Here is a 13,000-nt window from a genome sequence, read left to right as displayed (position 1 = left end):
ATCTTCAGTTCCATAACTACACCAAGCTCCCACTTCTCACCCATCTTTTGCACATGCTGATTCCACCATATGGCCATTCTCTCTCAACCAGTTTCCCCATTTCCTCCTTTCGCTAGTAGAATTCTACTCATTCTTTACATCTCAGGTGTAGATTCACTTCTTTAGTGAAGCCTTCCCTTCTCCAGTCCAACTCAAGGGCTCAGAGTACATGTTTGTTATTACTTTGTGGGACTATGTTCACTTCCTTCATAGCTCTCATCTCCATTTATAATTGCACTCTTGTAATCAGTATAAGAGTGGGCTGGACTCAGTAGGATACAAACCTCCTTCATGTAGACCATCCTATAAAGTTGGGAGATGCAGACATTTATTTCAACCATTTGGTGCCTGATGGTAGAAGGCTTAGGCATGCATGCTAGATGTTTCGTCAGTCTTCTTCAACATTTTCCCTCCCCTCTCCCAGGACCCATGCCTTCCCCTCCCTGCCTGTGTCCTATCCATGTCCCTTTGCATCCTGCTGTGACACAACCAGTGGGCCTTCTTCTATGTGTGATCTCCTCTGCCCAGACCTTTTGAACAACTTTGGCTTCTCTGTCTTGTCTCACACTGTTAGTGCATCTAAAAGATCTTACCCCCATCTTCACATATCAAAGCCCTACCAAATTCAGTTTTCGGTTTGAAGGCATCTGATTAACATTTTTCTCAAATACCTAGGGAGGATCAGCGAAAGACAAGAGTACGGAAAGGCATGAAAAACTAAGATGGTCAGCCAACCTACAGCACCACCTAGGGGCAAGGTCCACCAAATAAAATGAAAGTGCAGTCATCTAATACGTATCTCCAAAATCATGATGCTTTTTTTGTTTTTGACAAATCAATGTAATTCATATCATGCCATTGGTCTGACATATGTGGCTTCCTGACTAGCCACACAAATAATTGTGTTAGGTTTCCACAAAGCCGTTAACCTAGAGGTAGCTCAGAAAATGGCAGAAGAGAAGAAAACCTTGAAAGTAAATTTATTTGAATTCAAGCTACTGATTACATACAAAATTTTAAAATGTGCCAAGTTCAACTGTCATTAAATTATTGAAGAAGTATATAATCCACGTATTTCATTTGATGCTTTCAATTATAAAGGGGAGAAAGCATCAGTAAAAGCTATCAGATACATGATTTGTACTTTAACTCCTGTATCCCATAACTGTACTGATTTCAGCTCTGTGGCCAATAGCCTTAGATACAGAGATTTTCGAAGAATCGCTGAGGGATTCCAGCTCCTTAGAGGAGATGCCCCAAAGATTATTTCTCTAATTAGAATTGCAACTTTGAGATCTATGGTAGTTTTAATTTTCTTAGAGGTAAATTATGGAATTTTCTTTACAGCAACAGTTTGCTACATTTTTGGATGATTTGAGTTCTAGACACATTACACAGAATAAAGATTTTGAGAAAGAAAAATTGCAGCTTAAGTTAAAAATATATCAGTTATATTTCTCAACAGTTCCTTAAATACAGTATGCTAATATAAAAGCTCTGCTGCATAGTATTCTCTTCAACTGCATTAGTCCACATGACAGGCATTGTGAGAGCATAACAAAATATTGAATAAGTAGTGGGTTTAATGGTGGCCCACAAAAAGTTATTGATATAGCCATGCCCCAAGTCTTACAACCTGTGAATGTGGCCTTATTTGGAAAAAGAGTCTTTGTAGATGTAATTAAGGATGGCTAGATGAGGTTTATTATCTGGTTGGGCCCTAAATCAAAAGACAAGTGTCCTTTTAAGAGAAAGGACAGGGCTCCCCTGGTGGCGCAGTGGTTGAGAGTCCGCCTGCCTATTCAGGGGACACGGGTTCGTGCCCCAGTCCGGGAGGATCCCACATGCGGCGAAGGGGCTGGGCCTGTGACCCATGGCCGCTGAGCCTGCGCTCCGCAACGGGAGAGGCCATAACAGTGAGAGGCCCGCGTACCGAAAAAAAAAAAAAAAAAAAAAAGAGAAAGGACAGAATAGAAGGAGACATAGAGGAGAAGCCCAAGTTAATGCAGAGGTAGAGATCAGAGTAATGCAGCCACAGGGATTCTGGAGGCACCAATATCTGGCAAAACCTAGGCAGTTCTCCCCTAGATCCTCCGGAGGGAGGACAGTCCTGCTAACACCTAGTTTTGGCCTCCAGAGCTGTCAGAAAATAAATTTCTTTTTTTTTAATCCATCAAATTTGTTTGCTACAGCAACCCTAGGAAATGAACATACTACTTATTCTGTATACTCTTGTAGGCTTTGATTTCATTTGTTATTATAGGTTATTATATTTATAATACATTGTAGGCTATTATATTTACAATAAAATAATATTAAAGTATGATGTTATATTATGTACTTCAAAATGACTTTGTAGCTGGAGTAGATAATAGTTTAACAGGTACACATCCAAAAATAGTTATGGAATGTTTACTATTTACCAGGCCCTTTGCTAGCTGCTGAGTGGCCAATCATAGGCAAAAACAGCCTCAGATCCTGCTCTGACTGAGCTTACACGTAGTCCATCACACAAACATTGGAAAAACTAAGACTTACTGCAATGTCAAGGTATTGCCCAGTAGTAGGTGGGAAAATCAGTTATCCTGGCACTTTCTGGATGGATCTCTTGCCAAATTATTCGGTTTTACTCTATAGGAACTAAAAGCAAAATTAAGAATCATAATGGTGGCACACAAGGCATAGACACACTGTCACTTAAAAGGCAGTCAACATGCCAGTCCCCCCCGAAAAAGGTTATTTAACATCTATTGCATAGCTATTGATTTTTGAAGCGACTAGTTAGACTTCTCTTTTCTTTACTTCAAAACCACAATTCCTAAAAATAAGAGAGCACCCAATAGTTAAAAATGTGCACCCAACAGTTAAAACACCAGCATAAGAAACAGAGAACGGAAGCACATTACTAATGTGGGGAAGAAGTAGACTTTTATTTTTTATATTATATTGAAAAATCTGTGAGCATCAGAGAAAGAAGCAGTGAGTAAGGGCTTTGGGGAGTGAAAGATGTTTACACTAATTCAGATTAGTCACGTTAAATGAGTATTGAATGAAGAACGAATGCATAGAAAATCTTAAAATGGATTTGAAAAGTTATTAATTAAGCGTTTCCTTTGGACAGAACACTGTGCTAGGTGTGCCAGCTGAAATCCTACTTGTGGCTCATGATTCAGTCAAATTACATGTCCTGCATGAAAAATTTTCTTTCTGCTTGAACAACTTCTATGTCTTGTAATACATAGTAGTAATTATGATCTAGGTAACTATTCAAGCATTCCCCTCCAGATCAGCAAGACTTGGTGTTGCTGAGCAAAGACAGGGAATCAGGAAATCTTGGCTCGGGCTTTGATAATGGCTTTATGTCTTTTCACAGCAACCCACCCTCTGGGAAACTATCAGTATTACTGTCTCACTATATGTAATCTATGAGGTGGTCACTGCAGTAACCCACAATTTTCTAGTAAATGACACACAGCTGAAATGTTTGGGAGCTGTCTACTGATGTCTGCAATTGACTTTGAAATGCTTAAGCACGAGAAGATTTGATGCACGGAGAGAGGTACAGATGGATAGATATGTAAAAAAAAAAAAAACCCCAAGATTAGTAAAATATTAATGGTAGAATGTAGATGGTCAGTATTTTTATGTTCACTGTGGAATTTTTTTCAACTTTGCTCTAGGTTTAAATAAACTTCAGTAATTTAATCTTGGAAGAAATCTAGTTGTGCCTTTTGGCCTGATTTAAATGTTAAGTTATATTGCTTCTTAAACATCTCATTTTAAGAGGGAGAAAAACTGAAATTTGTCTCAGAGAGCTTCAAGCCCCTGGCTTCAGCTAATTGGCTACAAAGAGTTAATTCTGATGGAGAAGAAACTACCTGGTATTTTGGTTTTTGATTTTCTGACAAAGGTGGTTTGATATTTGTGCAAATGGTACAAACACTTACCTTTGTCACCACTTCTTAATACTTTTTCAATAACCAGCTGACCTAATTTTGGTGACTTCACCTGAAGGTATTTTTGAGATCTAAATAAGAACACTTTTGGTACCTAGCTGGGATCCCAGGAACGCATGCAGAAATAACCATTGGCAGGACTGTTTTACCTCCAGGGAACAACTAAGCATGTACCAACAAATACCATCTCTTTCAAGTACAATGATAGAACTGCTCTCTTTGAAACATCAGCTGTATTCGGCACTTACATACAAAACCACATTCTAGACATTGGGAGCCCAAAGATGAATCAGGTATTGACTTTGTCCCTTTGTAGGATTCATATGATTGGCCTAATTATGCTGCTACCTTATAGCAGGTAAAATGTTACTTGGGCCACAAGTAGAAAAAGTTATGAAAACGTTGAATAAATTAATGATAGGAATCCACATGTAGGACACCACTTTCTCCTCCATCCTCATCCATATCTGTAGGAATTTCCATCCCTTTTACCCATATCTCCTCTCCAAAGAAAGTAAGAATATCCTCTACATTTTCAACTCTGAATGCACGTAGATTCTATTAGGCCAGTTCTGGGTTTCAATGCCAAGGTTATTCCTGTAGCTGGAAATGCATAATTATAACCCTTTATTATTTGTAGGAGCTTCAATGATCTAAATCAAACTCTTAATTCATATAAAATGAGGAAATAACCCACTGAGGTAAAATGACTTGCTCAGATCACAAAGGAACTTCTTTGTCTTTCAAGTTGTTGTACCCTGTGAATGACTGACCAAGTCCTTGAAGTTCCAGAGTGGAACTGAAATCTAAGAATGGACATTTTAAGTTGCTCTAACATTTAAATTTCAGATATAAATTGTAAAGTATTATTTTGCAGTATATTCCTTAAAATTGTTTCCTTTAATGAATCCTTCTTATTTTTCCATATCGAACACATAAATATCTCACTGCAGACTTTATCACTGCAGACTTTCTACAAATGGTTTATCTGACCCCTGACTTTCTTTTCAACTGGTCTCACTACCTTCAGTCTTGTTCCTCCCTGATTCATTTTTCTTGAGGCTGCCATGTATGTTTGCATTTATTTATTTTCCCAAAACTCTTCACTGATTTCCCACCTACTGGACAGAATTTAAGCTTGGCTGCAAGGCCTTAGAAGACACAGTTTCTGCTTATCTTTCTTTCTGTCTCCCTGCCTCCCTCTCTTTCTTCTTTTTATCAAATATATATTTAGTTTCTGCTGTGGACCAGATGGTCTCAATAGAGGTTGGATAAATAGAGATTTCTTTTTTATAAACAAACACTATTATCACGGAGGAAATGCTAAAACTTTATTGAAAGATATTAAAGATACCTTAATGGAGAGATAAGCCAAATACGTGGGTTGGAATACTGTAAAGAGCTTAATATTGTAGAGAGATCAATTCCCTCCAAGTTGATGTATAGATTCAATTTCTCCAGTGACTCTTTGTGTTTTGTTAATCTTTGTGGAACTTGACAAAAAGATACTAGAATTAATATGTTAAAGCAAATGACAAAGAATCACCAAGTGACTCCTGAAGACAAGTTAGAAAGACTTGTCTTACTAAGTAAAATAAATAATAAATACAGCTTTAGTAAAAAAGGACGTGATATTCTAAAAGGGATAGAAAATTGAAGAATGGAACAGAATGTGATCCTAGACAAAGACCCACACAAATGTGAAAACTCAATGTATAACACTGTTAAAATGTTGTTAGATCACTGGCAAAATAATTCCTCAGTGATTGGCGCTGAGACAATTAGTTATCTACATAGGAAAAACAGAAATTGGACCCCTACCTCACACTACGTACACAAATCAATTTCACCTAGGGGAAAGGCAATCTACAAAAGAATATCTTGGAGAATACCTTTATGATCTTAGGAAGCAAAGAGTTTCTTAACTAATCTTCCAGTGTTGCAAATCATAAAGAGGAGGATCAATATTTGCTTTATTATTAAGAACGTAGTATGTCAATAGAGTCCGTAAATTAAAGAGAAGCCAAAAATTTGGAGAAAATAACTAATGTGTCTAACACATATAACTAAAAAAAAAGTATCCAACGTAACAGAACAAAAAGAAATCAATGAGAAAAAAACACAATCCAACAGAAAAAATATCAAATGTGATTCTCAGAGTAGAGAATCACAAAAATGCAAATTCAAACCCTAAGGAGATAATATGTGTCATTCACCCACATTGACAAAATTAAAAAGTCTTTCAAAGAGCTCCAGGTAACCAAAGCTGGAACAATTTGAGCAACAAAATAAATAAAATAGTATTAAATTATAACCTAAATATAAAATAAATATAGATAAGTCTATACTGATATATATACATGTGTGAATCAATAAATGGATGAATAAATAAGTAAATAAATAAATGCACAGAATAGGCAAATCTCCCATGAAGAAAAATTTCAAATGATTTATGTAGATACACCACCCTCAAGGAATTAGAACATAACTCTTCTCTTAAGTGTGCTTTGCATAGCAATGCCCTTCCCAAGAGTACAGCATGGAAAGGATAATTTTCCAGTGGAGAAATCTTACAAACACAACCTCAGCCAGGTGATCAAGGTCAACACCAAGAGTGACAAGTGATGTTGAGAGCATGTGTCCCTGATACGATGAGAATGGCACTTTACTTCTGTGGTCTTCTTCCCAAGAATACATACGTCCAGTGTAATCGTGAGAACATACGTCAGACTAATCCCAATTGAGGGATATTCTACAAAATACCTGACCAGTATGCCTCTCCCCAAACTGTCAAGATCATTAAAAACAAAGGAAGTCTGAGAAGCTGTCACAGCCAAGAAAAGCCTAAGGAGACATGACAAATAAATGTAATGTGGATGGTAAAAGTTAACAGATAGTATCCTGGGACAGAAAGAGTATATTAGGTAAAAACTATGAAAATCTGAATACAGTATGGGCTTTCATTAATAGTAATGTTTCAATATTACTGGTCCATTAAAGGTAACAAATGTATCTTTCTACAGTTACAAATAGAAGAAAGTTGGTATGGAAAATATTGGGAATTCTCTGCACTCTCTTCACACATTTTCTGTAAGTAAAATTGTTATAAATTAAAATCTAATTAAAAGAAAAGTATTTCAGCATCACTGTTGGTATATATGTGGATCTGCTCGAACACACACACTGTTGGTGGGAGTGTATAGTGTTTTAACCAATTTGGCACACACTTTGGCATTATTTAGTAAAGTTGAAGATGGGCAAGTGCTATGACCCAGCAAAATAGTATCTGGGATAGTCCCTAACGAAACAATTGCACTCTTCTACTGGGACACATACATGATATTGTTAATAGATGTCCATCAAGAGTAGATTGGATAGAAACTTCCCTGGTGGTCCAGCAGTTAAGACTCCAAGCTCCCAATGCAGGGGGTCCAGGTTCTATCCCTGGTCAGGAAACTAGGTCTCACATGCTGCAATTAAGACCCAGCACAGCCCAATAAATAAATAAATAATTTTTTACAAAAAGAGTAGATTGGACAAATCGAGGTTGTCTAGTCATGCAATCAAGTACTACATATCAGAAAAAATGAATAAACTACAGCTATGTACAATAACATGAATCATTCTCAGAAATATAATACCAAGCAAAAAAACAAGTCACAGTAAAATATAATTGTTAACATTTTATTAACTAGATTTGAAACCTGCAAAACGAGTCAGTATATTGTTTAGGGATACCGCATGTGGTAAAATTATAATGAAAACCATGGGAACTCTAAAGAAGGGGATGGGATAAGACAGGGACACACGGGAGCCTACCAAAGGAAGGAGAATGTCTCAGACTGTGAGGTGGATAACAAGTGTTGGCTGAATCATTATTCTTGAAATCTTACACATTTTCACTATAACATTGTTTCTACTCAAATACACTTATAGCAATGATTTTGAAAGTACCATAGTGACTTCTTAATTCATCCTCGAACTGAAAATCCTTGCACGCCTTCCTTGTGTGGGAAAAGGAAACGCACCAAGAGGCTCACCTGTGACTCTAGTAACTAGAGAAATGTACTCATGTTTGTAGGCAACTGATTCATTTTGGTGTTTTGGGAAGAGAGAGAGAAAACATGCTTGTAAGTAGTTCAGGGAATAAGTCTTGGCTGCTAACTATTTTAAGATGACAACATTGTTCCTGTACTTGATGGATGAGGATCCTGACCATGACAGATTTTCCAATAATGGAAAGTTTAAAGTCAAATGAAAATGTCCTTAGAAAGACAAACTTTGAAGCTGTAAAACGCGGAGGGTGGATGACAAAAAAAAAAAGTGGGAGCTGTTAGATATCCTATCTGAATTCTCCAATATCCATTTAAATTGTTCTCAAACTTTTACAATGGAGGTTGTTTGCATCTGCAAGAACAACGATCTGTCCTGTGTAGCACTTGTTTGCAGTCACCCATCTCTTCCATTGGCCCAAGGGTAGAGCACTTAGCCTGGCCTAATCAATCAGTACGTCAGATTCTCCTGATCCAAAGTACTGTAAATTTGATTCCCATGTTCCAAAGGGGATCAGACCAAAGTGGCTATTAGTCGATTTGTTCATAGATGGCATATAACTCAATTCAAACCTATGCATTATAACAAAACTGGCTAGAGTTTATAAGAAAGTCTGTCTTTTTCATGGGCTAAAGGACTGAGAATGTATAAAACCCGGAGCTGATGTAGCCAGTTGACTATGTTGAGAGAAGAACCTGGGAACACAGCCCAAACTGAAAAAGGCAGGTGAAAGAGATGGAAGAATAGCCAAACATCAGTGATACCCTTAGAGTCCTAAATTAGTTGTACCTGAAGGTGGAATCAGGCCCTTGCAACATAAAGGCTCAAGAAAGCATCCGAACAGATGTCTTTTATCACATCATGGCAGGAGCAGGGACTAAAACAAATGGAGAGTCAAAGCAGCCTGGGAAATGGACAAGATGATTCAACATAGAGCTTCTGAATATTTGGTTCTATGCCTGAGAGATGGTGTGAAAACTCTACCCATTTTTATGATTACATTTGCTCTCTAATCTCCATCTGGACTGGTAGAGCAGACAGGCAAAAAGCTACTGTTTTCACTAAGCCCTCTCTCTTTTAAGCTCTTAAGTGAGAATATGAATCGTTTTAGTGCATGTGGTAAAGGTATGTACCAGAGTCTTGGGAAGGTGTACTGCTTGCTTTTCCTGATGTTCAATAAGCATATACTGGGTGCATCCCATGGGTCAGGAACTGCCTAAGTGCAGATAAAAGAGATAAATGCACTTCTTCTCTGTCCTCAAAGAATAGAAAGGCCACTAATAGTGACTAGAAACATGCATTTTTGGCTTCAAATCCTGGCCTCACCATTAGTTAGCCACTTAGCATCTCTACAGCTCAGTTGCCTTACTTATAAAGCAGAGTTTACAATTGACCCCACCTGATAGATTTGTTGTAAGGATTAAATGAGTTATTAAAGACTGAGAAGATCGCCTGGCACATAGTAACATATATGCGGTCGTCAAATAAATATAAATACAAATTTAAAAAAATAAGGAACTCTTACTCCAGAGGGCATGTTACACAAGAAAGAGAAAAAGAAAATGGCTGATGCTTTTCGAATGTTTACTATATGCCTGGTGCTGTGCTTGATATTTTATTTACATGATCATGTTGATGTCTTCCACGTAAGTTGATTTTTAAAAGGAAAGTTATACATCAGCACACACGTCATGAAAAGTCCTTTCCAAACCACACCATCAGTATTAAAAGTTGCTACCAATGTCCTGGGGTAGCAGTGCAAGTGGAGCCTGGCTTTTCCTAACTTTTACCTGTATTAAGAATATTATCTGTGAATTTAGTGAACTCTTCTTGACTTTCGTTGTAACTTCATCCCATAACTGTGGTGCATGCAGAATACAGAGTCTCTCACGCGTTAGTGGAGTTTATTCCGACCCAACCACTCATCCTGGCTGTGAAACAGTGTTTTGAGTTTTACTTGGGCCTCTCGTGCCATCTCTGTCTCAATGTCTTGGTAACATTTAATGAGCATCCTAAGACCATTTTCCTTGACACCCACCTACCAGGAGAACATATCTATTAAATATTCCATCGCCCTGCTACTTTCAGGACATTTCTGCTATTCTGAAAGGTACTGCCTTTCATGTCCCTGCGCTCTGAAGTAGAAGCTGAGCCTGGCTGGCCGTCCAAGTGCCAATTCCGAAGTTATTATCTGGTGCCCTGAGGCAAGAGTGGCTGGCAGCCCCGGACTGCAGCCCCCGCATGAGGGCTCCGGGCTGCCGTAATTGACTTTCTTGCCTCCACTCCCGGCCTTAATAAGGATATGCCATGTTGGGTTTCACCCACCCACCACTTTTCAGTGGGGTGAGTTCTCACTCCACGTAAAGGTGATCAAGCAAAAGCCTCAGCAGCTGAGTAGAACGAATCCGCTGGAGGCTGGAGCAGGTCACCCTAGTGCAAAAGTAGCAGCTGCTAGCTCAAAGGCAGGGGTGGGGTGGGGTCATCAACACGGGATCAGGGAGTTTCGCCCTCAGTGTCAACTTTAGTGACCAGTCCCGATTATTCTGATCATTAGGACTTGAGCTTGTGGATGATCAGTTTGCTCAGCTCTCACGATATGTTTCATTCAGTGCATCAGTTGAGACTTTGTCTGAAATTGTCACTTCAGCCACAGAGCTTGTGGACCTCCTATTTTAATAAGAGCAAATATTTACTTAGTGCTTACTGCATGCCAATCACGAGTCTAAGTTTTAGCTCTATTACCTTCTTTATTTTTGATAACAAACCTATGAGGTTATGCTATAGTCAGCATTCCTCCCACTTGCAGATGAGATTAAGAAAATCAGCTCGGTGCTTTGTGACCGCCTGGAGGGGTGGGATAGGGAGGGTGGGAGGGAGGGAGACGCAAGAGAGAAGAGATATGGGAACGTATGTATATGTATAACTGATTCACCTTGTTATAAAGCAGAAACTAACACACCATTGTAAAGCAGTTATACTCCAATAAAGATGTAAAAAAAAAAAAAATCAGAGTCACACAAATACGTGATGGACCCAGGGTTCAAATTTAGGTAGTCCGCCATCAGCGCCAGAAAGCTGAACCACAAGGCGTGTGAAGTGTGAGAACTATGAGTTTTCACACCCCTGCTGCTGGTCAACGTAAGATGCCCCGCGGTATCTCCATAGCCACATCCCCCTCGCAGACATCTCTTGGATAACATGCCAACTGCCTCCTCATCTACAGCCGACTGTCACAGGAACCAGCATACATGACCCAAGATACCCCAATCCAATTCCGTGTCAAGAATTTGGAATAAGAAACACAGTGAGTTAGATGAGCCCATGGGGAGTTACAAGATCACGGGGAGATGAGGTTCCCCTCCAATATGGCGACGCAAGAGGACCCTGAAGTCACCTCCTGCCATGATGACACCAAATCTACAGCTGCATATGGAACAACTTCCTCTGAAAAAAAACCCCTAAGAACTGGCAGAGTGACTCCTATGCATGATATGGGGCAAAAGAGAGGAGCCCCTCATGGAAGCAGGTGGGAGAGGCTGGGACACCACCTGGCCACTAACCCCACCCCCGAGCCGGGACCCACCCTTAGGAGGGAACTCAAAACCCGGCGCCTCCTCCCTGAGGACTGAAGAGTTTGATCCCCACATCCAGCACCACAGATTTTTTTTTTTCTTTTTTTTTGCGGTACGCGGGCCTCTCACTGTCGTGGCCTCTCCCGCTGCAGAGAACAGGCTCCGGACGCGCAGGCTCAGCGGCCATGGCTCACGGGCCCAGCCGCTCCGCGGCATGTGGGACCTTCCCGGACCGGGACACGAACCCACGTCCCCTGCCTCGGCAGGCGGACTCTCAACCAGTGCGCCACCAGGGAAGACCCACAGCTTTTTTTTTAAGACCCGCACCCGAGGGACAAACCCCCAAAACCTTCAGCTTTGGGAACCAGGAGAACTGCTGTCCGGGAAAACAAGGGTACGCGGGTCTGAGAAACGCATCTCAAAGGGCGGCCCGGACTTACCCGCCTCAGGTCCCGGCGCAAACGGCGGTTTTGAGGGCGCTGGACATCGTGTGGGAAAAGGGTCCTTTGCTGTCCTGGAGCATCAGCCTGATGGGCAGGCGTGTGAGGCGGCACCCGTTTAGGGTCCGCTGGGCGGCTCTGGGGAGGAGGCCGGCAGGCGGCGGCGCCGCCATCTTGCGCTCCTCCGCGCCGGGATCTCCCACAGAGGAGCTTGACTCGAGTGTGGGGTTCCGGTTTTCATGGCTGCCACCAGGGGACCTGTCTGCGTCACTTGGCTCTGGTGGCCAGTGGGGTAACCACCCCACGGAGGGAAAGTTCTTCAACAGCCACCACCCTCAGGGCAGAGCAAGAAGCCAGGTAGCAGGCGCTGAGTCTTTCTGTGAAAAAGGCCTATTCGTTTATCTCCACAGCTGCAGCCTGAGGGGCGGCTTCTAATTAAACACGTGCTGAGGGTGACTGATCCTTTCCAGACGCCTGCGAGGCTGTTTTCCGCGCTCTCTTGGCTGCGCTCCGAGCACTGCTAGCTCGTGGGGGAGCTTGCGATCCCGGGTCCCACGCGACCCGGATACAGTTCGTGGCAGCCTGGCCCTTGCAGAGCACCGACTGAGGACTGAAATACACCCCCAGTTTTTTCTAAGACGCCGTTTTGCTCGACTAAGAGTTTCCGCCCCAAGGGAAGGCTTCACATCAGGAGAGCCATCTAGACGTTGCACACGGACGCCACCTTAGGGCGCTGCGCCGCCATCTTGGCAGCCCTTCGTCCCTCACAGCTCAGCCCCATCCGCAGCGCGGGAACTTCCACGCTCGTCTGGAGCTCTGGTATTTGCCGCTGCCGCACAGGGGGCACCTCCAGACGGCCTGGCTCTGGCGGCTTCTGTGTGTGGTTCCACGGGACCATACGTATTTGCTTCGTTTAAAAGCTCATGCCTGAGGCTGGGCT

Source organism: Phocoena phocoena, chromosome 10, assembly GCF_963924675.1.
Source record: "Phocoena phocoena chromosome 10, mPhoPho1.1, whole genome shotgun sequence".
Classification (NCBI taxonomy): domain Eukaryota; kingdom Metazoa; phylum Chordata; class Mammalia; order Artiodactyla; family Phocoenidae; genus Phocoena; species Phocoena phocoena.
The sequence above is the reverse complement of the archived record's forward strand: the minus strand, read 5'-3'. Positions refer to the sequence as shown.